Source organism: Protopterus annectens, chromosome 1.part1 (genome assembly GCF_019279795.1).
Source record: "Protopterus annectens isolate FY-2018-M chromosome 1.part1, PAN1.0, whole genome shotgun sequence".
Lineage (NCBI taxonomy): Eukaryota > Metazoa > Chordata > Ceratodontiformes > Protopteridae > Protopterus > Protopterus annectens.
This window is the reverse complement of record NC_056726.1, coordinates 253,111,998-253,139,961: the sequence shown is the minus strand read 5'-3', so window position 1 is coordinate 253,139,961 and position 27,964 is coordinate 253,111,998.

Genomic DNA, 27,964 nt, shown 5'->3' with positions numbered 1-27,964 from the left:
TATTCCTCAGAGACACTGCAGCACTGCAGTCAGCTAATAGAAGTAAATACTGAAAAAGCTGTACTGAGACAAAAAAATGTTAGGGGCTGCCATTGCTGTCATAAGGTGACTTATGCAATATGCTGAGGGTGGTGACAATGGTAATGCTGCTGATCAACACCCAGTGCGGAGACGGAGAAGAGTGTACAGGCCCAGGGTAACCTACCAGGGGCTACATGAGATGGAGATAGTGGAGTGCTATAGAGTGGACAGAGACCTCCTGCAGCAAATTGTTGAGCTGTGCAGGCCACGCCTCACACACAGAACCAACAGAGGAGAACACATTCCAGTGGAAACCAAGGTATGTGTTGGCCTATGAATACTAGCAAAAGGTACCTTCCAGAGACCAACTGGTGATATGATGGGGATATCACAGGCATCAGCATCCAGGTACTGCACCAGTTCCTGGATGCCATGTCAGCACATGTCGGTGATCATGTATATTTCCCCAATTCCCGTGAGGTATTGGCCAGCAATATGCGTCTCTTCCAGCAAATAGCAGAATACCCTGAGGTAGTGGGTGGAATAGACTGCACGCACATATGCATCAAAGCACCAGCTGGTGAGCGGGGTAGGGCCTACATTAACCACAAGGGCTTCCCCTCCATCAACTGCCAGGTCGTGTGTGATGCCCAGGGCATAATACTGAATGTGTGTGCTGGCTGCCCTGGAAGCTACCATGATTCCCATATCTGGCATCTGACACAGCTGTACCAGACATTTGCCAATGGGGACATCCCACATGGTCACCTAGTGGGGGATGCTGGCTATGCACTGGAGCCGTGGCTGATGACACCCATCAGAAACGCACACACACCTGAACAGGAATGCCATAATGAGGCACATGCACAAACATGAAATGTAATCGAGCATGTGTTTGGGCTGCTCAAGTCACTGTTCCAGTGCCTGGACACATCTGGTGGAGCCTTGCAGTACCCACCAACTACATGTACCCAAATTGTCATGGTATGTGCTATGCTACATAATATGATCCTGCAAAAACAGCTGCAGCAGGACCAGCGTAGGCCTGGCCCAAACAGCTCCCCACCATTGCCAAGGTCATCACAGGCAGAGCGTGACTCGGAGGAGGAACAACCTGAGCCTGCCCCAGTAGGCAGAAGGAGGCATGCCCAGTATGCTTTGGTCTTGGCAAAGAGGCAACACATAGCACATACACTGGCTCAGTAGGAACCCTGGAAATGATACCTCTGTCTGACCTGCACATATAGTAAAAGGGATGCCTAAGTTGACACTACCTGCTTCAAACATGTACAGGGAGTGTAGTATGTGCATCCAACATAGGCAGCCCTGCAGCACCACCTGAGGCATGATTGCCATGTGTCAAGCAATTTAAAGTAGTGCTAAACAGCATTTACCACCATGTAGTATATGCAAACAGAATCACACACACCAACTAGTACAACTGTGGTCAATGTCGAGTAATATTGGGCAATATCCAGCAAAGTTGGTGAATATACAGCAATGTCAGACAAGCCTGGTCTAAGTAGGGCATAGCAGAACAAAAGCCAACATGCTTATATTTGCTTAACTGGCCCTTAAGCAGTCTGGTCTGCTCAGTATGGAAATATAAAACTGTGATGGGCCTCGAACCCAGGATATTGTGCACCATAGTTAAAGTACTGAACCACTAAACCATGACAGCATTGCACTGTTCAGCCAGTATGAAGGAATGTTGATAAGTCTATGCAAATTATCTCATGGAAACCCTGCAGGCACAGCATAATCCCTGTTGTGTTATGACACAAAGGTGAGTCCTGCAGTAAGAAGAGAACTTGGTTTCCAACACACACAGTATAAATGTTAATATTGGTCATGTTCACACACATCCACAAATGTAGTGGACTTCAGATCGCAACATACTGAAAGGTCACACTGGGCATGCTCACACACTTGAATAAATGAGACATGTCAGACAACAGAACATGGAAAGCCTGAACTGGGCATGCTCACACACTTAGGCCATGTCTGACTACAGCAGTGGGCCACACATATCTGGCAGTTGCATGTGTTAACCCAGGAACCTCTCACTATCCAGCAATCTGCCTGTGCACACAGTTACATGACAACAGACACTTATATAATATAGTGGAACCCTGTCATGATCAAACATGTTCCGCAGATACCTAAGTTGTTCATAGAAACTGGGAAAGCAAAGACGATAAAGACCTGCAAACAGTATCAGCAATAAATATTGTGCATCCTGAGCAGAAGCATAGGTTCAGAGGTCGATAGTATGCTATCTGCCTTAGGGTATGTACATGCCTAGCCATAGTGTGTTTGGCTTTTGCAGCCCTGTCAGATTACTACACTGTGCCAGTGAATAGTAGGTCACACAGGATAGCCCATGTATGTTTAGGCTAGTGTGCCTCTGTCTAGCAGGGACACAGAAGATATCCCATGGGTAAACATACGATCACCCATACAGCCATCGAGATGTCCCCTGTAGGTGGTTAGCGGGTGGCTCTGCCTATGTGAAACTGTGATCACAATCTGGAGTGAGTGGAGGCCCTGGGATAAGAATCTGTCCCTCCAGCATGTCCTATTAACATCTGTGCTGAGGTATATGTCCCTGGAGTGTGTAGCTACAAGGGAGTTTGATATCCTGAGGTGGAGCATGTCCATTAATTCTGGGTTGGGTATTACTGCAAACAACAGGCACACATCATATCCGAGTAGGTGGTAAGCGACTGAGTAGAGCTGGAGTTACTGCATCTGAACTGTGCCGGTCATCTGTGTGAGTCCCTACATCTGCTTGCTGCAGAACTTATAGGTCAATAGGTTCATAGGTAGATACTAGGCTATCTGCCCTAGGGCATTTATAAGCCTAGCCAGATTGTATTTGACTTCCGTCTCCCTATTAGATTAGTCTACTGTGCCTCTGTAAATTAGGTCACAGAAGGTACCCTTTAAGATTAGTTTGCTGTGCCTCTGTCTAGCAGGGACACAGAAGAGATCCCAGGGGTGAATTTGCGATTTCCCATCCATGTGTCCAGAATTGGCTTGAAGAGGGTCAGCGAGGGGCTATGTCTAATATGAATTGGGATTCTATTCCAGAGTGAGGGGAGCCTCTGGGAAATGAATCTGTCCCTCCAGCATGTCCTTTTTATTCTTGTGCTGAGGTTTAAGTCCCTGGAGCATGTATCTCTAAGGGACTTGGATTTTTGAGGTGGAGCATGTCCATTAATTCTGGCTTTGACATGGCTTTGTATGTCAGGCATAGATTGCCTCTGAGTAGGCGGTAAGCAACTGAGTAGAGCTGGAGTTTCCTTAGTTGAGCTGCATATGAAATCTGTTTGTAGCCCATGATCCTCTTGGAGAGGTACTTTTGGGTCTCTCCAGGTGCTGCAGGTGTTGGGTAAGGTACATCCCAAAAGGGCCATTGTATTCAAGTATGGGGCTGATGACTGATGAGTAGAGGGGCACAATGACCTCTCTTGATGTAGATGCGAACCCTTTCATGATAAGGTGGCATATATAGAAGGTCTTTGTAACCACTTTGGCAATGTGATTATCAAAGGAGAGATTACTATCTACATTGGTCCACAAATCTCAAGTTACTACTTCTGTACTTAATGGAGTACCACTTATGTGGTAATTTGTGTGCACCTTGTTTTCACAAAGGGGATGACTATGCACTTTTTAGCATGTAGCTCGGGCTTGTGGCTCTGGCACCAAACATCCATCTCTGTGAGACCCTTCTGGAGGATGCTTGTGTCAGCTGGAGAGTCAATTATGGCCCTCAGTTTGCAGTTATCTGCAAACCTTGTCAGCCATAATCCCCCCGTCTTAGCCTGAACCTCAGAGAAGTATATACCAAAACAGAGAGGTCCCAGAACTGAGCCCTGTGGGATGCCACTTGAAACTGGTTTGTATTCGAACATGGCACCTGTGATTCTGACCATGTGGGTTCTATCCCTGAGCCAGTTTGCAACCCATCTTGTGATATAGGGGTTGATATTTAAGCTGTTAAGCTTATGTATGATTTCCGAGTGGGGTATTGTGTTGAATGTTTTTGCAATGTCCAGGTAGGCTGTGTGGACTACCTTGCCCTCATCCATAGCTTTGGTAACTGTTTCAAAGAAATTAACTAGGTTTAAGAGGCAAGATCTGCCCTTAACAAAGCTGAATTGGGTAGGGTCCAGTGTCTGGAGGCTCTCAATGTCTTTATTTATGAGTTCCATGATAATACGCTCCATAGTTGTACCGACCAGACTAGTCAGGCTTATGGGGCGATAGTTCCCAGGGTCTGTTGTGGCACCACCTTTGTGGAGTGGAACCACTGTAGCTGTACGCCATTATTCGGGTACATATCCTGTAATAAGGCTAAGTTTGAACAGTGACTTAATGTGAGGGTTCAGTTCTTCTTGGAGCTTGGGTAAGACACAGCCTGGGACACCGTCCGGTCCCATAGCTGCTGTGTTTTTTGCTTTGGCGAGGTCAGCTTTCACCTGTGCATCTGTGATGTCAGGGAGGTTACATTCAGTTGGGATAGGCATTTGTTCCTTTGTGGGTGAAGGAGGGGAGAGGTTTGTGCGGAATCTGTCTGCCAGGATGTTGGCTGTCTGTAGTTTTGGTATATTTTGTACCGTTATGCAACAATTCAGAACATATGTGGGAGTTTCCACCCATATTATGGACATAACTAAAGAAGGACTTGTGATTATCTTTAGTGTCTAGGGCAATTTCCTTTTGGAAACTGGCCTTTGATAAATTTATGAGGTATCAAAGTTTCTTGCTAATACTGATCAGAGATGCCTTCCATTTTTGGGATTTTGTTCTGTCATGTAGTAGCTTCCTCCTTCTGTTGTATAGCTTATTTATGGCCGGGGTCCACCAAACAGGTCTCCTGTTTTTGGAGGAGTGAGTCTTTGTTTTATTTGGGATAGCACGATCCATGCATTCCTGCAGGTGGTCATAGAATGCATTTGTAAAGGATTCTGCGGATTGGCCTGTATTATCCTCTGGCCCGTGGGCTTTGAAGGATTCCACCTCAGTCTTGAGAAGTACAAAGTTGGCATTTGAGAAATTCTATACAGTGATTTTCTTGGCTGGGTGTGGGGACGGGATATGGATGTCCATGTAAATTTGTTAATGGTCTGACCTTACCAATGAGGGGTTTACCTCTGGTGTGGAACATAGTGTCCCCATGTTGATGATGACCAGGTCCAATATGTTGTTCCCTCTTGTGGGAGTGGTGACCAGTTGTTCCATCACATTACAGTTTATAACTTCAAGGAACCATTGGGCAAGTGTGTTTGGGCATGAGTACTTGTTGCAGTCAATGTTTGGGTAGTTGAAGTCACCCAATAACATAGTTTTAGGAGAGACCTTGATATTCTCCAGTGTTCTCAGGAATGCCAAGTGGGGTTCCTGTAATAGGGAGGGTGTTCTGTAGCAGGCTACAAACTGAAAGGCAGTTTGGCCTGCTGTTAGTTGCACATGGATGGTTTCTGATGCTTCGTGCAGTGCCACTAACCTGGAGGTGTATGTATCTTTGATGAATATGGATACTACGCCTCCTTTTGTGCTTTGGTCCGAGTTTTGTGTGTGAAACGCATGGTATGAGTTATAACCTGGTAGTGCTGGGGTGCTCTCAGGAGCCTTGAATCAGGTTTCTTTTACTGCACAGGCATCGATATTCTCCATACTGAGGAGAGCTTCAAGTGCATGCATCTTGAGGTTTAGACGTCTGGCATTGAGTAGCATTACCTTTAGATTTTGTATCCTTGGGTTGTTTATGGAGGTGTGTTTGTCCTTTGAGCCTCACCTAATAAATGCACTATGGGGGTGGCAAGAGGCATGGCCAGTATACGAAAGCCTAAGGGTGACAGGTGCAAGCTGTCCCTAGAGAAGCAACGCGGCTTGTCGGGCATGTCATCCCAGGCTGACAGACACTGGATCCCCATTGAATGACACCAATACTGTAGACAATTGTTGAAACTGATCATTTTGTCTTTATACTCTGGCATCATTCTTGGTGAGGGCAAGATGCTACCCAAGGTCAGGGTCATACCAGCCTGGGCTACATGATCAGAGAGCTGTGCTATGTCTCATTTCTTGCAGTCCAGGGAGGTACGTCTCATGTCATTCACACCTGCATGGACAATGATGGAGTCATACTTGTACCTGCTTTGGAGTGACCTGAGTGCTTGCATTATATGGTGGATCCTGCCACCTGACAGGCAGCTTACAGTGACCTACTCCTTGTTCAGTCAGTTGAGCAGGACGTCAGTGTGCCAGGCAATAGAGTCCCCTATAACAAGTGTGTCTGGTGTGTTGTTTGGCCTTAAGGGCTGTGACTGTGAGGCACACTGATTTTGTGAGATATGTGATTCGTAGGTATTGTTGAGGGGTGGCTGTTGCTTGGGTATCTGTGGCCAGTACAGTTGCTGCAGGTGTTGGGTAAGGTACACCCCAAAGGTGGCATTGTAACCAAGCACGGTTGTTATTAGTATAGGGGTACAATGACATCACTCGATCTAGATGTGAAACCATATGGGATAAGGTTGCTTATATAGAAGGTCTGTCCAACCACTGTGGCAACGTGAATGTCAAAGGTGACAGTACGAACAAGTCATGTCCCCAATCACCTAACAACACCTACCATATGTAATGGAGTACTACCTAAGTGTTAATGTGTGGGCATTTTGTTATTCCCAAAGGGGATGACTATGCAACTAATGGCATTTAGCTGTAGGCCATGGCTCAGACACCAGTCATCCATCTCTGTGAGACCTTGTTGGAGTATGCATGTGGCAGCTGGAGAGATGATCATGGCACCCAGTTTGCAGTCAAGTGTGAACAAGGTCAGCCATATTCCCCCTGTGGTAGTCTGTACGTCAGACAAATATATACTGAACAAGAGAGGTCCCAGGACTGAGCCGTGTGGGATGCCACGTGTAACTGGTGTATAGTCAGAAAAAATTCCTTCTGTAGCCAAACGGAAAGCAGGAAACACACCAGCAAAGGTCCAAATATTTTAATACTTCCAAAAAACAAACCAGCAGAGCAGAAAGGCAAAATAAACGCTCTTAGCAAATAATTTTGTCTTCAGCAACTGTGACTTCATCAGATAATAATAACAATTAATCAATCAAAGCTTTATATATGTAAACTTTTCAAATTGCCCTATCAGTCAGAGTGCATCAAATAACAGCCAATCATTGCACTGTCCTTATTAAAAAGCTTATTCTTTAAAAAAACACACATATACACAAAAACAATACATTTCTCTCTTGATTTAAAATAAATATATTTAAAAATAGATGTTGTTTAAAAACTCCTAGTTTTCTAGTACTAAGTACTTTTACTCCTACATAAAAACATTCCATTTTAAAAAACTTTAAAATAAATACATGTTTGGAATAGTTGATTTAATGAAATAGTTGTTCCTTTTGCTTAACCTTAACGAATAGCACCATTTATTGGGCTCTTTGAAAATTACAACTGGAAGATATATTTCTTTATTATAAATCTGCAGCTTTTAATTTGAGTACTGGAGTTATAGAGATAGCATCATTAAGTCCAGGTTTTTTAGTGGCATTGAGATATATTTTTCTTGGTTTGTTCACCCTTGGATTACTTATTGGTGTATAGTCAGACATGGCACCTGCAATTCTGACCATGTGGGTGCTATCCCTGATCCAGGTAGCAATCCATCATGTGAGATATGTGTCCATATCGATGCTGGTGAGCCTATGCATAATGGCCCAGTGGGTTATTGTGTGGAAGGGTTTAGCAAGCTTCAGGTAGGCTGCCTGTACAACTGTCCCTATGTTGATGGACCTGTTAACTGTCAAAAGAATACAAACATGTTCAAGAGGCAAGATCTGCCCACAACAACGCTGAAATGTGTAGGACACAGTGTCTGTAGTTTCCTGATGTCTATGTGTAAGAGTCCCATGACAATACACTCCATAGCTTTGCATAACAGGGTAGTTAGACTTATAGGGCAATATTGTCTGTGGTCCGTTCTGGCACCGACTATGTGGAGTGGGAACACTGTCGCTGTATGCCATTCCATGGGTACATATCCTGTAGTAACTCCAATATTGCACAGTGATGTAATGTGAGGGTTACATCTGTCATGAAGCTCATGTAAGATGCAGGCTGGGACACCAACTGGTCACATTGATGCTGTAATGTATGCTTTGGGGAGGGCAGCACTCACCTGTTACTGTGTGTTGTCAGGGAGGTTACACTCTGTTGGGATGGATAGTTGCTCCCTAGGGGGGATGGGGGAGACATCTACACTGAACCTGTTTGCCAGGATGTTGTCTATGCCAGTGGGTTCAGGGTAAGTGTAGTCAGTATGCAGTAACTCACAGCGTATCAGTGAGTGTCCACCCAGATTCCTGACATAACTGATGAAGGCCTTGTGATAGTCCTACGTGTCTGGTGCAATTGTCCGTGAGAAGAAGACCTTAGATAAGTACATAAGTGATCATAGCTGTCTGCTAGTACAGATCACAGATGCTTTCCCCATCTGGGATTGTGCTCTATCATGTAGTAGCTTTCTCCTGACATTGTACAGCTCATTAATGGCTGGTGTCTACCAGACAGGTCCCCTGCCATTGGAGGAGTGAGTCTTGTTGTTATTTGGGGTAGCACAATCCATGCAGTCCACTAGGAGTCCATAGAATGTGTATGTAAAGGATTCAGCAGTCAGAGCTGTATTTCACACTGTCTCAAGGTCTCTGAAGGATACCACCTTGCTTTGGTGAAGTGAGACGTTGGCTCATCAGAAGTGCACCAAAATTACCCAGGATGGGTGTGTGGAGTGTATATGTATGTTCAGTGAGATATATGTATGTTCTGACCTTACCAATGAGGGGTATATTGCTGGTGTGTAACATAGAGACTCCATGTTGGTGATGATCAGGTCCAATATGTATTCCCCCCTTGTGGCTGTGGTGACTGGTTGTGCCATAGCATATGAATGTACAAATTGTAGTGACTGTAGGGCGAGGTTGTTGTGGCTTGAGTAGTATCCCCAGTCAATATTCATGTATCTGATGTCACCCAATATAATGGTGTTTGTGGAGGCCATCATATCCCCCACTGTTCCCAGGAAAGCCGAGTGTGGTTCCTGAGTATGGGAGGGTGGTCTGTAGTAGGCAACAAACTGAAAGGCAATTTCGAACAATGTTAGTTGTATATAGGTTCATAGGTTCATACTAGGCTATCTGCCCTAGGGCATTTATAAGTCTAGCCAGAGTGTGTTTGGCTTTTGCCACCCATTTTAAAATAATTTTGCTACGCCCTTTTTTGAGGTTAGTATATTGTGCCTCTGTCTAACAGTGACACAGAAGTGATACCTGGGGTAAACCTACGGTCTCCCATCCACTCATCAAGATTCCTCTTGAGTCAATGAGGGACTCTGCCTAACCTGGACTGGGATTTTATTCCAAAGTGAAGGGAGCCTCTGGGTTATGAATCCGTCCCTCCAGCATGTCCTATTTATTTCAGTGCTGAGATTTAAGTCTCTTGAGCACGTAGCTCGATGGGATTTGGATTTTCTGAGGTGCAGCATGTCCATTAATTCCGGGTTGGACATGGTTTGTGATTGTGTGGCACACTGACATTGTGAACTATGTGAGATGTGGGAATTGTAGTGGGGTAGCAGTTGTGTGTGTTGTGTGTGTGCCTGCTGCGGAGGTCTCTGCTGCTTAGGCAGAGTTCATTTACAACATCCGAGTATGTGTATGTGTGATAATGTGGTTTGAATGCTGTCGCCAGAGGATATGTGAGACTGATATGTGGTGTGTGTGGTTATCTTCACCACCTGATAGACTATGCCAGTCATGGGTCGTGAGAGTTCAGCACCCTGTATGTCTCTATAGGTGCATCTCACACATATGTCTGGGTTTGTTGTGAGGAGGAGAGTCTTGTCTGTGTACATGAGGCAGATGTGACATTGTGTCTACATCACAATATTCACCAGCTGGACTGGAGAGTGCACACAAAGCTGACCCCTGGATATGCCAGGATATCATCCACCTGTTCCTACTCTAAAGCCTGGCACTTTCTCACTAAAGCAATTATATAAGTCAGCACAAAAAATTAAAAGCACTACATCCTCACAAACTCCCCTTGAGTACCTTGTTCCCCATTGGCCCTTTTTTCAATTATAAAGGAATTCCCAATACTATTCTAGCATGTCCAAAGGTCAGTTGTCAATCTCCTCTCTGGTCCAGCTGGTGAATCTGGGAATCTTGAGGCAATGTTACAACTGCCTCATGTAAACAGAAAACCCTCTCCTCCTCCCAACAAATTCCAACACGTGAGAGAGACAACCATATAGCCAAACTGTAGGCTAAGGTCTCTCAACTCAGTACTAGCATAACCAGTCAGGAAGAGAAGGAAACCACACTCACTACAATTCCAGTCTCACATAGACCTACCACGACAGCAAACCAAACACATAAACACACAAAAACATACTCAGAGGCTCTAAATAAAAATCTGCCTAAGCAACAGAGACCTCCCAAAGCAGACACCCAAGCAACCGCTACCCCAAAACAAAACACATGCAACACATAGCTCACAAAGCCAGTGGGCCAAACAGTCACAGCCCTTAAGGCTAAACAACACACCTGATACACTTTAATAGGTGACTCTATCGTCAGGCACACTGACGTCCTGCTCACCAGGCTGAACAAGGAGAAGGTTACGGTGATCTGCCTGTCAGGCGCTAGGATCCACCACATAACACAAGCACTCAGGTCACTCCAAGGCAAGTACAAATATGACTCAGTCATTGTCCATGCTGGTGTGAATGACCTGAGACGTACCTCCCTGGACTACATGAAAAGAGACATAGAGGAGCTCTCTGAGCATGTAGCCCAGGCCGGTATGACCCTGACCTTGAGTAGCATCTTACCCTCACTAAGAGTGATGCCACAGTATGAAGACAAGATGTTCAATTTCAACAATTGGCTTAAGTATTGGTGTCATTCAAAGGGGATCCAATGCCTGTCAGCCTGGGATGACATGCTCGACAAGCCACGATGCTTCACAAGGGGCGGCTTGAACTAGTCACCCCTGGGCTTTTGGATATTGGCAAAGGCTCTTGCCACCCCCATAGTGCCTTTTTTAGGCAAGGCTCAAAAGACAAACCCACCTCCATAGGTATCACAAGGGATAAGAAACTAAGAGTAATGCGACTCAATGCCAGAAGTCTAAACCTCAAGGTGCACGCACTCAAAACTCTCCTTAGCATGGAGAACATCGATATCTGTGCAGTAACAGAAACCTGGTTCAAGGCAACCGAGAGCACCCCAGCACTACCAGGTTATACCTCATACCATGTTTTTCAGCCCCAAATCTTGGACCGAACAACAAATGGAGGGGGAGGATCAATATTCTTCAAAGATACCCACACCTCCAGGTTGGTGGCACAGCACGAAGCATCAGAGACTATCCATGTGCAACTAACAGTGGGTAAAACTGCCTTCCAGTTTATAGCCTGCTACAGGCCACCCTCCCAAACCCAGGATCCCCACTCAACCTTCCTGAGAACACTGGAAAATATGAAGGTCTCTCCAAACACCATTATATTGGGTGACTTCAACTACCCAAACATAGACTGGGAGCATTACTCTAGCTCCAACACCCTAGCCCAAAGGTTCCTAGAATTTATAAACTCAAATGCTATGGAACAACTTGTTACCACTCCCGCAAGAGGGGAAAACATACTGGACCTGATTAACACCAACATGGGGACTTTATGCTCCAGACCAGAAGTGTATCTCTCACTGGTAAGATCAGACCATAAACTAATCTCACTAGATATTCACATCCCGACCCCAGCCCCTGCCCAGAAAACCACAGTGAAAAACTTCTCTAAAGCAAATTTCACACTCCTCAAAACCGAGGTGGAATCCTTCAAAGCCCCCAGGCCTGTGGAAAATACGGCCCAGACTGCAGAATCCTTTATAAATGCATTCTATGAACACCTTCAGGAATGCATGGATCATGCAACCCCAAACAAAACCAAGACCCAGTCCTCCAAAGGTAGGCGTCCTGTCTGGTGGACCCCAGCCATAAGCAAACTATACAATAGAAGGAGGAAACTACTACATGATAGAGCAAAATCCCAAAAAGGGAAGGCATCTCTGATCAGTATTATCAAAAAACTACAGGCACTCATAAAATCGTCTAAGGCCAGCTTTGAGAGAAAAATTGCACAGGACACTAAGGATAATCACAAGGCTTTCTTTAGTTATGTTAGGAACCTGGGTGGGAATTCCCAGATATGCTCAGAATTAGTCCAAAATGACAAAAAATACACCGAACCCACAGACATTGCCAACATCCTAGCTGACAGGTTCAGCGCAAACTTCTCCCCCCCTCTCCCCACCATAAGGGCAAATATCTATCCCAGAAGAGTGCTGCCCCCTGACATCTCAGATGCTCAGGTAAGAGCCGCCCTCTCCAAAGCAAAAAAACACAGCATCAATGAGACCAGACGGTGTCCTGGGCTGCATCCTACATGAACTCCAAGAAGAACTAAACCCAAACATAAAACTACTGTTCAATCTCAGCCTTACTACAGGATATGTACCCAAAGAGTGGCATACAGCAACAGTGGTCCCTCTCCACAAAGGTGGTGCCTCAACGGATCCTGGAAACTATTGCCCCATAAGACTGACTAGCTTGGTCTGCAAAGCTATGGAAAGGATCATCATGGACCTCATAAAGATATTGGGGACCTACAGGCACTGTATTCTACCCAGTTCGGCTTTGTTAAGGGCAGATCCTGCCTCTTAAACCTGGTTGATTTCTTTGAAACAGTCACCAAGGCCATTGATGAGGGGAAGGTGGTCCACACAGCCTACCTGGACCTCGCAAAACCCTTCAATACAATACCCCACTCGGGCATTATAGATAAGCTCACCAGCTTAAATATAAAACCCTATGTCACAAGATGGGTTGCAAACTGGCTCAAGGACAGAACCCACATGGTTAGAATTGCTGGAGCCATGTCAGACTCCAAACCAGTTACTTGGAATAGCTTCTGTAGCTTACCCTGAACAAGCTTGAACTGTTTTTTTAACTGTTTGCTGCATTATTTTAAAATCTGCACTTAAAGTTACTTTTTAGTCGAATTTGATCGAAAGTTTGTTTGTTTGTTTGTTTAATTTAACTGTTGAGGCTGCCCACTAAAGTGTGCTAGCCTGTGTAACTGATTTATTACTGTTTCTGCATTTTCTGTGTGTTTCTATCAAAAAACAAAAAAATAATCCTTGTTTTCCCGCCTCTCCTCGACTAGTTTAGACCAGTTTACAGGCATTGCTGTATTCTGGGCTGTGGTGTAGTTCCTGTGTTGTCCATTACCTTACTTGGATAGAAGGAAGTTTCTTTGCTCACCAGTGGGAGTGGGGAGCCTTGAGCAGCCTACCTGTCCCTGTAGGAAGTGACCTCAGCACAAGAGCTGTAGTAATTGGTTGTTTTGGACCATTTCTAGCTCTTTTGTAGTTCCATTTAAAATCCGCCTCTGGGCGTTTTTTTCTGGCTATACTGCTCAGATAAGCTCCTCGTGGTCCTGCAGAGTGGTCCTAGCTACAGAGAACTCAGATAAGCGACTACTTTCTGGATTTAAGTATCTTTGCTGTTTTTATACTTGGAATAGCTTCTGTAGCTTACCCTGAACACGCTTAAACTGTTTTTTTAGCTGTTTGCTGCATTATTTTAAAATCTGCACTTAAAGTTACTTTTTAGTTGAATTTGATCGAAAGTTTGTTTGTTTGTTTGTTTAATTTAACTGTTGAGCCTGCCCACTAAAGTGTGCTAGCCTGTGTAACTGATTTATCACTGTTTCTGCATTTTCTGTGTGTTTCTATCAAAAAAACAAAAAAATAATCCTTGTTTTCCCACCTTTCCTCGACTAGTTTAGACCAGTTTACAGGCATTGCTGTATTCTGGGCTGTGGTGTAGTTCCTGTGTTGTCCATTACCTTACTTGGATAGAAGGAAGTTTCTTTGCTCACCAGTGGGAGTGGGGAGCCTTGAGCAGCCTACCTGTCCGTGTAGGAAGTGACCTCATCACAAGAGCTGTAGTAATTGGTTGTTTTGGACCATTTCTAGCTCTTTTGTAGTTCCTTGTTTAAAATCTGCCTCTGGGTGTTTTTTTCTGGCTATACTGCTCAGACAAGATCCTCGTGGTCCTGCAGAGTGGTCCTAGCTACAGAGAACTCAGATAAGCGACTACTTTCTGGATTTAAGTATCTTTGCTGTTTTTATACTTGGAATAACGTCTGTAGCTTACCCTAAACAAGCTTAAACTGTTTTTTTTAGCTGTTTGCTGCATTATTTTAAAATCTGCACTTAAAGTTACTTTTTAGTCGGATTTGATTGTTTAATTTGATTTTGATTGTTTTGTTTGTTTGTTTAATTTAACTGTTGAGGCTGCCCACTAAAGTGTGCTAGCCTGTGTAACTGATTTATCACTGTTTCTGCATTTTCTGTGTGTTTCTATCAAAAAAAAAAAAAAAATCCTTGTTTTCCCGCCTCTCCTCGACTAGTCCAGTTTACAGGCATTGCTGTATTCTGGGCTGTGGTGTAGTTCCTGTGTTGTCCATTACCTTACTTGGATAGAAGGAAGTTTCTTTGCTCACCAGTGGGAGTGGGGAGCCTTGAGCAGCCTACATGTCCCTGTAGGAAGTGACCTCAGCACAATAGCTGTAGTAATTGGTTGTTTTGGACCATTTCTAGCTCTTTTGTAGTTCCCTGTTTAAAATCCGCGTTTGCGCAGCTTTGCGCGTTTGTGCGCCTAGCGCAGCGCTGGTTAAACAAGGTTAAACTTCTTCTGGCTCCGCCAAGTCTGCTCTTCAAATTTTCCCTTAAGGAAGCTCAACTCTTAGTATAATCAGACTACTCACTATATTATAAGCCTAGCACTTGTTCTCAAAACTTCTCTACTAAGTAAGCACTCTCGTACTAAGTAAAGCGCTACATCCACCTACCATCATTGTGAATATCCACTTCCCTTAAAGGCACAGCACTCCCTTATACTGTTCTAGCATGTTGAGTGGTAGATTACTGGTGTCCTCTCCAGTTCAGCTGGTTAATCTGGGTATCTTGAGACAATGCTACAATTGTCTCATGTACACAGACAACCCTCGCCTCCTCCCAACAAACACAAATACATGTGAGAGATGCAACTATATAGCCAAACTGGAGGCTGAACTCTCTCAACTCAGGGCTGGCATGACCAGACAGGAGGAGATGGTAACCACACACACAACAAACCCAGTCCCACATAGACCTACCACAACTGCAAACCAAACACATAAAAACACAAAGACATACTTGGAGGCTCTAATAAAAAACTTACCAAAACAACAGAGGCTCCCAAAGCAGACATCCAAAAATCCACCACCTCAAAATAAAACACATGCAACACATACTTCAATAAATCAGTGTGTCAACCAATCACAGCCCTTAAGGCCAAACACCATGCCTGATACACTAGTAATAAGTGACTCTATAGTCAGACACACTGATGTCCCACTTACCAGGCTGAACAAGGAGAGGGTGACTGTGAGCTGCCTATCGGGAGCTAGGATCCGCCACATAACACACGCACTCAGGTCACTCCAAAGCAAGTACAAATATGACTCCATCATTTACCATGCTGGCGTGAATGACCTGAGACCTACCTCCCTGGACTACATGAAAAGAGACATAGAGGAGCTCTCCGATTATGTAGCCCAGGCTGGTATGACCCTGACCCTCAGCAGCATCTTGCCCTCACCAAGAATGATGCCACAATACAAAGACAAGATGATCAGCTTTAATTATTGGCTCAAGTACTGGTGTCATTCTAAGGGGATCCAATGTCTGCCTACCTGGGATGACATGTTGGACAAGCCACGCTGCTTCACAAGGGATGGCTTACACCTGTCACCATTGGGCTTCTGGATATTGGCTAAGGCTCTTGCCACCCCCATAGTGCCTTTTTTAGGCAAGGCTCAAAAGACAAATCCACCTCCTTAGGAAACAAAAATGGAAAAAAACTAAGGGTAATGCTGCTCAACGCCAGAAGTCTAAATCTCAAGATGCAGGCACTCGATGCACTCCTCAGCATGGAGAACATCGACGTCTGTGCAGTAAATGAAACCTGGTTCAAGGCTCCAGAGAACACCCCAGTGCTACCAGGCTATACCTCGTATCATGCTTTTTGGCCCCAAAACCTGGGCCGAACCACAAAGGGAGGGGAAGTGTCCATATTCATCAAGGACACCCACACCTCCAGGTTAGTAGCAACACATGAGGCATCAGAGACCATACAGGTGCAACTAACCATAGGCAAAACTGCTATACAACTGGTAGCATGTTACAGACCACCCTCCCAATCTCAGGAACCCCACTCAGCCTTCCTGAAGACATTGGAGGATATGAATGTATCACAAAATACCATCATACTGGGAGACTTCAACTACCCAAACATAGATTGGGTACATTATTCTAGCCCTAATACCCTAGCCCAAAGGTTCCTGGAATTCATATATTCAAATGCACTGGAACAACTAGTCACCTCTCCCACTAGGGGAGATAATATACTAGACCTGATCATCACAAACATGGGGACAAAATGCTCCACACCGGAGGTATACCCCTCACTAGTGAGATCTGACCACAAACTAATCAACCTGGATATACATATCCCACCTCCACCCCCAGCACAAAAGACCACAGTGAAATACTTCTCAAAAGCAGACTTCACTCTTCTTAAGACTGAGATGGTATCCTTTAAGTCCACTGTGCCAGTGGATACCACATCCCACAATGCCGAATCCTTCACAAATGCTTTCTATGGACATCTCCAAGAATGCATGGATCATGCAATCCCAAATAAATCCAAGTCCCTCTCCACCAAAGTCAAGCGTCCTGTCTGGTGGACCTCAGCCATTAACAAATTGTATAACAAAAGAAGGAAGCTACTGCACGTCAGAGCAAAATCCCATAAAGGGAAGACATCTCTGATCAACATTAGCAGAAAACTACGTTCTCTCATAAAAACATCCAAGGCCAACTTTGAGAGAAAAATCGCTAAGGACATTAAAGATAACCACAAAGCCTTCTTCAGCTATGTTAGAAACCTGGTAGGAAACCCTCAGATATGCTCAGAGTTAGTTCACAACAACAAAAAATACACTGAACCCACAGATATTGCCAACATTCTGGCTGACAGGTTCAGTGCAAATTTCTCCCTCCTCACCCCCAAAAGAAGAAATACTTATCCCAGCTGAATGTAATCTCCCTGTCATCTCAGATGTCCAAGTGAGAACCGCCCTCAACAAAGCTAAAACACAGCATCAATGGGACCTGACGGTATCCCGGGTTGCGTGCTACGTGAACTCCAAGAGGAGCTAAACCCGCACATAAAAATGCTATTTAACCTTAGCCTTACTACAGGATATGTACCTGAACACTGGCTTACAGCAACAGTGGTCCCACTCCACAAAGGGGGTACCTCTACAGACCCTGGGAACTACCGCCCCATAAGCTTAACCAGCCTGGTCTGCAAAGCTATGGAAAGAATCATTATGGAACTCATAAACAGAGACATAGGGGACCTGCAGACACTTGACCCCACCCAGTTCAGCTTTGTAAAGGGCACATCCTACCTTTTGAACCTGGTTGACTTTTTTGAAACAGTCACTAGAGCCATTGATGAGGGCAAAGCAGTCCATACAGCCTACCCAGATTTGGCTAAGGCCTTCGACACAATACCCCACTCGGGCATCATAGATAAGCTCAACAGCTTAAACGTAAACCCTTATGTCACTAGATGGGTTGCAAACTGGCTAAAGGACAAAACCCATAAAGTTAAAATCACTGGAGCAATGTCAGACTCAAAGCCAGTCACAAGTGGTGTCCCACAGGGATCTGTCCTGGGACCCCTCTTGTTCGGCATTTATTTCTCAGATGTTAAAGCAAACATGGGAGGGTTGTGGCTGACAAAGTTCGCAGATGACTGCAAACTAGGCGCCATAGTTGATACAACAGCGGACACATACATCCTACAAAAAGGCCTCACAGAAATGGACAACTTGTGCCGGAGTCACGGCCTGAAACTAAATGCCAAAAAATGTATAGTCATCCCCTTTAGGAAAAACAAAGTACCCACAAATTATCACATAGACAGAAACCCACTGAGTACGGAAAAAGTAATCAGAGACCTAGGGACCCAAGTCGACAGCGACCTATCATTTGACACCCACGTTGCCAAAGTGGTTAAAAAAACATTCTACCTTGCACACCTCATCATGAAGGGATTCACATCCAGATCCAAGGATGTCATTGTACCCCTATACTCCTCCCTCATCTGACCCATGATTGAGTACAATGCCCCATTTGGTATGTACCTCACCCGGCATTTGCAACAGCTGGAGAGACCACAAATGTACCTCACCAAGAGGATCAATGGTCTCCAACATATGACTTATTCTGCCAGATTAAAGAAACTTCAGCTCTATTCAGTAGCATACAGCCTGCTCAGAGGTGATCTCTGCCTGACATACAAGGCCATGTCCAATCAGGACCTGATGGACATGCTCCACCTCAAAAAATCCAAATCCATCAGGACCACGAGAGCTAAAGACTTAAACCTCGGCACAAGTGTGAATAGGACATGCTGGAGGGATAGATTCATAACCCAGAGGCTTCCCATGCTTTGGAACAAGATCCCAGTTCATATTAGGTAGAGCCCCTCACTGACTCTCTTCAAGAGAAATCTTGATGAGTGGATGGGAGATCGTAAGTTTACCCCAGGGTCACATCTGTGTCACTGCTAGACAGGGGCACAGTAAACTAATTCTATTATATAAGTGGACCTTCATTGTGTCACTACTAGACAGAGGCACAATATTCTAAATTTATTCTGTACATTTTTGTACCATTTCATGGGGTGGCAAAAGCCACATCACTATGGCTAGGCTTACAAATGCCCCAGGGCAGATAGCCTAGTACTAAACTATGAAACTATGAAACAAGTGGCGTCCCACAAGGCACAGTCCTGGGACCTCTCTTGTTCGGTATATATTTCTCAGAGGTACAGGCCAACATGGAAGCACTCTGGCTGACCAAGTTCGCAGATGACTGCAAACTGGGTGCCATAATCGACTCTCCAGCCGACACAAGCATCCTACAAAAGGGCCTCATAGAAACAGACAACTGGTGCCAGAGCCATGGCCTCAAGCTAAACGCCAAAAAGTGTATAGTCATCCCTTCGCAAAACAAAGTGCCCACAAATTACCACATAGATGCTAATCCATTAAGTACGGAAGAAGTAATTAGGGACCTGGGGACCCAAGCTGATAGCAATCTCTCATTCAACTACCACGTGGCCAAAGTGGTTAGAAAAACATTTTATATAGCCCACCTAATCATGAAGGGATTCACATCTAGATCAGGGGAGGTCATCGTGCCTCCTTACTCATCCCTTATCAGGCCCATAATTGAGTACAATGCCCCTTTTGGGATGTACCTTACCAGACACCTGCAGCAACTGGAAAGACCCCTAAAGTACCTCACCAAGAGGATCAAAGGCCTCAAATAGATGCCATATGCTGCCCTGTTAAAGAAACTCCAACTGTACTCAGTGGCATACCGCCTGCTCAGAGGCGATCTGTCCCTGACGTATAAAGCCATGTCCAACCCGGAATTAATGGACATGCTGCACCTCAGAAAATCCAAATCCCATCGAGCTACATGCTCGAGAGACTTGAACCTCAGCACTGAAATAAATAGGACATGCTGGCGGGACAGATTCATAACCCAGAGGCTCCCTTCATTCTGGAATACAATCCCAGTCCAGGTTAGGCAGTGTCCCTCATTGACTCTCTTCAAGAGGAATCTTGATGAGTGGATGGGAGATCATAGATTTACTCCGGGTATCACTTCTGTGTCACTGTTAGACAGAGGCACAGTATACTAACCTCAAAAAAGGGCATAGCAAAATTCATTTAAAATGGGTGGCGAAAGCCAAACATACTCTGGCTAGGCTTGTAAATGCCATAGGGCAGATAGCCTATTATGAACCTATGAATCTATGAACATACTCTGTAGCCAGATGACAAAGGATCAGTAACGTGTTAAGTGTGTAAAGGAGTATAACAGGGATTAGTGCTCAGGTTTGTTGGCGTTCTGTAAAGAGTAGCTGAGAAGGAGTCCAGACTGACCTCCGACAGCTATGTCATATATAGCGATGTACACACATATATGTCATGAGTCAGGGCCAACTGTACCTGACTGACAATGCCGACATCCTGACAGACAGGCCCATATATACATACCCACCTCCCACCGACGATAGTCCATATCATCATACCAGGAGATATCACATGTAGAATGGATGAACAGCTACCCCCAATGCTAAAAGCATGGCATCAAGTGGACTACATTGATTCCCAATATGTGTCATGCATAAACTACAGAACAAACAGATCCTGCATCTGAACAGTCAGCTGAACCTCCCCCCCTACACAGGATGTGGAACCGTTGAATGTGTTACAGCAACATATGGCAGTCCACACACGTGTTGGTGCACAACACACCATGGGATGTACAGTCCAGTATGCCTATGAAGTATGATCTGCAAGCCATGGAGTCCATCATGGTTGAAGTCATAAACCAAGCTATTGGAAGCTGACATACACACAACCCTACTAACCATGGTATGTTCATGTGCGGATCATGGTTCCCAAACATGCTAGACTGTTTGCAAGGCAGCCACACAGGACATACATCACTGAACACAGCTACAGATGTCTCACATACACTTTGAATAGCCCTTTATCAACATCCCAGACACATGTAGTACCCACAAAACCAACAAGCTGTGCATAAATATGTGTTGACATATGAAGGAATGTCGATGTGTCCACAGATAGATCACACAAGGTAAGGATTATGAGTTCCTGTTCCAGCTGTTGACACCTGATGACCCACATGGACCATTCCTGGAATGGCATAAAACAAAATGTACACACATTACCATGTCCAGTCTGATGATGTCACCACCCTAGAAATACAGACAGAGAAGAGAAACCACCCAGTAATGCAAATAGCAAGCTGCGCTAATGCATCTCTCTTTCTCTCTCTAGTATCATAACATAGTTAAGTAGGGGTTTGAGTCCTGCCAACGCTGACTGTTTGTGTGTGTATGTGTGTGCAATTCTCTTTGAAAGGAGTGGCCTTTTTGAAGACTGAGAAAACACACCACAGATGTACATTCCTCTTTGGAAAGACTGATGATGTCACCACCCTAGAAATACAGACAGAGAAGGGAAACAACACAGGAAAACAAATAGCGCGCTGTGCTAATGCGTCTTTCTCTGGAATCGTAACATAGTTAGGTAGGGGTTTGAATCCTGCAAGTGCTGACTGTGTGTGTGTCACTCTTGGTCAATGCAGTGTGGGTCTTGCTTTTACTATATTATGGCATATTATGATTACAACAGTAAGTGCATTGCACACATCAGGTATATACGTTGCAAATATATATGTGCACATGTTCCCTTAATCAGTACATAGGTGTGAAGCCTGCATACTACATGAATACATTTGTTGCCATCGACAGGTTGTGCCGCAGCTTCTCAGATTGTAGGTCACATATGTATGTATGTGACAGGCCCATCCACTGTCATGATCTGTGGCCAAGGTCATCTGTGCCACACACACCCATGACAGTTACTTTACAGTAGTGTGAGTGAGGGTATATGCCTGGGGTATATGTCAGGCATGTTCATACACAACCATGACTGCCAATAATGGACAGTCTTTATAGGTGTACAACCACCTTGTGTATATGCATCAAGGCCTCCAATGTGTCATGTGACACACCTTGGGACTCCACAATACCTATGGATATGTGGATATCAAGAGACACATGACATAACATGAGGCTGTATGTACACATTGGTAAACAACATACATGTTGAGGGCTACCACCAATGTGGTACTGACGGGATAGGAAATATAGTACATGTGGATGACTATGCCATAGTCGGCTTACTGTTATACAGCATGTATCACATGACAGGCATCTGTAGGATATGTGTCCCATCCAGGGAATGGATTGTAGGCCACTGCATGCATTACCAGATGTGGATGGACACATCCCTAGTGTGTTTGCATGTACCGAAGGGGTCTATATGCCAAACAGGTGTGGACACAGGAATGGGTGGCGGTAATTACCACTGGTTAGTGTTATAGTGTAGCACCGGAAGGATACAACTGTTACTGAGTTCCCTATAACTGTGTGTCATTTGTCAGGACAACATCCAATGATTGCTTATAGTCATGCTGTTGAGGTTATGTATAATACCAGACCGCAAATCATTGACAGATACTAACAGTATCACCAACAGCATGGTGTCTACCCATGTCATACACACATGTCTACCCATGTTAGTACATAACTGTAGTAGAATGCATACTGGCCATTAAAAGATACTGTGACATGTTCACTATGTGTACAACAGGGTACGCCACATGTCCTATGTGTCTACTATGCACGTACATACAGACAGTGCACACCCACCATGTTCACAGATGTACATTTGCTAATATGTACTGCACACATCACACACATACTGTCCACTCACTAACACATGCTGGCAACACATTACACATCAGCCAAGTGGCACATGGGTGGACAATACATAGTCAGACCTAACAGTGGTGTAAACAATGCTACATTGACAATCAGAGCTTTGATGAATAATGTCTGCTGAGATATACCTACAAGGATGTCATTACACTTTCCTGTTGACAACTTGCTAATATTGCTACACTGCTATAGTGTCATCCTGTGCGTCAGCACCATGTTAGCCTGTTTCTCCATCAATGTTACAGATGACAGGAGGCAACACAGGTATCATCATATACACAGGGCATTTTGTTGTTTGCCTGAGGCTGATATTGACCCATCCAATCGACATGTCTGTGTGTGTGTGTGTGTGTGTGTGTGTGTGTGTGTGTGTGTGTGTGTGTGTGTGTGTGGGACAACAGTACAGCATGGGCCAATGTTGATGTAATGTGTGTGTGCATGTGTGAACCCTAGTTGTTTGGTTAATGTGTGTGTGTGTGTCTGCATGCACACAGCTCAACCATGTGGCTGCCATATACAGTTGTTTGTGGGACAGCCACAGACTGTACCTGCTAGGCCATGCAGATTACTGTCTCTGGCCACGGACACAGTACCTGTGCCTGGCAGGGGTGATACAGACAGTATCAGGTACCAACCCTGACTGGGTACTGTCCTCAGAGGCAGAGGTGGGATAACTGGACCCATGTCCCTGCTGGGAATGACCAGTACCACGTGCACGTGGTCTACTGGGATGGTCAATGGACAGGCCAGCCCCAGCATTGCTGTGGCTGATACTGCCACTACAGGAGCAGCTGTGACCCAGGGGCCATCTGCGCCCACTGCCAGCTGTTGCTGTTGCTGGCATGCGTCCGCATCAATGTCGCAACCGTCCTGGCTCATGGATGACATATTGTGGAGGGCATCTATTGTCTCCCCCCAATGTCTATCAATGACCTCGGTGTAAGTCCGTATGGCACTGGCAAGATCACAGGATGCTGTCATTGATAGCGGTGTTATGTGCCCTCTGCACCCTAAGTCCCTGCTTGGTGTACTGTTCCATACATGCCTGAGCCTTCATTACAGCCCGGAACATACTGAATGTTGTGAGACCAGTGAGGGCACGCATGCCAGGGGCAATATGACCAGTGGTGCTCCCCAGAGAACCCCTGGACCTACGCCTATGTGGTACCATTCCAGGAATATGGCTATGGCTGCTGTGAGGGGATGCAATTGCCATGGGTACCACACTCTCCTGGTCAGTGCCAACTGCATGCTGTCCCTCGCCTATGGCCATTGGTGGTGAGGGATGTGTTGGCAGTATGAGTGTGAGCATAGATGGGGTTGAATGCTGTGCACTGTCGATTGGTGGGCCAACGACAGACCCTGTCAAACCTCCCTGTGTCAAAATGCATGTCTCATCATCAGCACTATTCGTGGCAGTGGCTTCAGGTTCACTGATGCATTCAGCCAGCCCTAACTCAGCACCTGTGAGAAGAAGACAGGAAACACACTTTACGGTCTACACATGAACACATGCACACATGCACACATGCACACATGCACACATGAACACATGCACACATGAACACATGCACACATGGACAGCATGCATTATGCGTAGGTGTGTTACGTGTACATGGCCTACACCTCACCTATGACATGCACATTTCATTACCATTATTAAAGTAACACACGCACCAGCATGTACTGTCTACCCTGCTGTCACACCAGAGGGACATACAAGAATATGACACAGTTTATCAGTGGCTACAACTGTGGCATTGCTGCCGTGAGTGAGTGCACTAATCTACAATGGAACAACAGTCAACAGTCACAGGAGTGGAGATACTATTCCAAATATCAGTATTGCACACGAGAGGCAGCACAACTGCTAAACACACAGTACACATCTCACATAAGCATATTCTAACAATACAGGTAACAGTAGTCTACAGCTAGGGCATATTACCTGCATGCTCCATGTCATCCTGCTGGGTAGCTCCGGCCTCCATGATGACACATGCATGATGTTGCTGCTGCTGTAGGCCAGGAGCCACCACGCTTAGGAGCAGCTCCTCCACTCTGGTGAGGGGGGATGTATGGGTGCCCCACCACCTGTGGCAAGCTGTTGCCTATGGATCTCAGATGCATGCTGCCGGACATGTCTGATTAAATCACTGCAGTGATGGCGTACCTGCTCATATGTCTGGTTATGCATACCTATGTCATTTACCCGGCGAACAAGATCTTGCTACAGTGCAGTGTGCTCATTCTGGTGCTGGCTGGCCCTGGAAAAAAGCCGTGCATAGTTTTGATACAGGCTGGCCTGTATGACCTCCTCCTCTGCAGCTGTAGACACAGTATTGCGGTGATGAGCATTACCCTGGAAGACAATTAAACAATATGTGTGAGCAAGTCATGTGGCACACTTAACATTATGAAGTACAGATATCACTTAACTGCCAGATATAGCATCTGTCTATCTATCAGAGGATACACACCTTCAATACCACTTATCAGTGCTCAGCCCACAACTGCCTGACAGTGGCTGCTGCACTCCATACAACAAACCAGTATACACCAGTACTTGACAAACTGTATTGGATACAATGCACAACCTCACACTGGGGGTATATATCAAGCTAATGCATGATGAATATTGTCATCCAATGCAATGAATGTAATGTACAGTTACAGTATTAACAGTAAACCACCCTAGTCTTTGATGCCATACCCCTACCTAACATATATGCACGGTTAATATAGCTGGCATACTGCTGTAACAGAGTATACATGTTGCTAGGTAGACACACATACCCTGTAACACACATGTGATTGCGGCCATGGTACAGGCATCATTACACACACATTAGTCAAACATACAACACACAAATGTATGCCAACACAGATGAGCAGTACCTGTGTACCTTATTGTACTGTGTGCCCCTACTTACAGATACCTATGCCTGAGGAATGTAATCAATGCAGACTACAGGAAGCACACAGGACAGTGATACCAGGGAATGTGAACATACACCATACTGTAGTGTTTAGGCCTACAGCTTCAGGTAGTACAACAGCTCATATGTGACCTGGATTCACCAGCAGTACCACTTACTGAGCATACATGTACTACTACAGCCTACAATGGGACACCACAGTCGTACACAAGGTACTACGTCACAACATATGCCATCCTACTATATCTGCATCCCAATAACTGACACATCTTTCTCTGCCCTCACACCTAGGACACAAACTACCATGACAGACACAACCTCACGCTAAGCTATCACACCTTTACAGACCTTGCACACAGTCAATATCACTCTCATTCCACCTCACATAGGTGGTATTGCACTGAGTAAATGTGTGTGCACGTTGTGTCATAGGTAGGTACTACACTATTGGGCTGGGGCCTACAGCAGCCTAGCCATATGCTACCCTGCCATTTGACACACATGTAATGTGATTACACTTGCTCCTGTCAAACGGATACACAGAGGTGACTCACAGGGCATATTACCTATCTCCATAACATTCATCAGGGGTATGTATGACATCTGCTAATGATGAGCCATGTTTATTGATGCTGGATAGTTTAGTCCAGAGTATGGCATATTTGTGTATAGGAACCTGTACCTCTAGCATGTGCTGTTCAGTGTGTTGACATGGATTAGGGCCCTAGTTCATGTAGCCCGGAGGGATTGTGAAGTGTTGTCATGGTGGTTGGCCAACTGATATGGGTGTGACATACCTCTGTATGTCTGGCAGTGGTAACCCCTGTGTATGATGTATGCAATGCACTCTAGCTGTGGTTTTGTGAGTCAGTCTACATAGGGCATGTGTTTGGGGCAGTGTCACTCTTTGTTAGGCATGTCTGTGGCCTTTCCACTTGCTGTGGTTGTCATGTGAGGTACATACCACATGGGGCATTGTGAGGAGTAGGGTGTACACTGACCTATATTTCCTAGATGGCACACCTTTTGTGATGACACGTACCATGTAGAGGGATTACAAGACTAATGTGGAACTGTGATTATCAGAGGGGAGGCTACTGCACACCATGTTCCATGTTCCCTTCTGACACCTTCATTGTTGGGCAGGCATCCACCTATCTGGTAGTTAGTGTGTAAAGTGTTTTGGAATGGGGTATGGTACTGCAGTATTAACACTGGTGTTCAGTCAATGCATTGGTCACCAGGCACCTGTTGCAGTATGTCTGACACCCATGTCTCCCTCTCTCACTCGCTCTCTCTATATATATATATTATATATATATATATATATCTATATATATATATATCTATATATATATATATATATATATATATATATATATATATATATATATATATATATATATATATATATATATATATATATATATATATATATATATATATATATATATATATATATATATATATATATATATATATATATATATATATATATATATATATATATATATATATATATTATATATATATATATATATATATATATATATATATATATATATATATATATATATATACATATATACAGGTATATATACACATACTTGTAAACATCTGTTGCTGTACATATACATGCACATATAGGCACATATACTGGCCACCTTTCATTTTGGGAATATGAATCATTAAACAGTTGTGAGACATACAATTTTGTAAAAATATTGCACAGTGCTGTGTAGAATGCATTTTGCTGTCCTCAGGCCATATAGCTGTAGCAGGCCTCACTGTCTCAGTCCCACAGCATTTAACCACCACATGACATATACCTGCACTGCTTGCTGTTTTCAATGCCACACACTACAACCTACATAGATATGTGCACATAGCAACCTTCAACTACATATATATATATGTCTAGCCTTCACTAACAGTTGCAGTATGTACCTTGCCCTATGCACATCTGCATTTACATATAGATATGGACTGCACAGACATATGGAGGGTTCACAGTATGTACAGTACCCTTCATACACATCATTTGCATCCCACCAAATACATATCTGTTACATACCTTACCTTTGTATTTCTTACCTCTGTCTGTTGTACCTGTTGACTGACATTTATTTTTCTTTTTAAATATTTTTTTTTTGGTGTCTACAAACACCTCTGTTTGCTTGTTTGTTTGTTTTTTTGTCCGTCTCTCTCGCTTGCTTGCTTGCTTGGTCTCTCTCTCCATATTCTCCAATGATATAATTGCATGTGTGGACAGCAAGTACAGGCTGCTTTTGTAGGTATATGCACATGTGCATGTGATGGCCTCTGCACCAATTGGTGCCCACCAT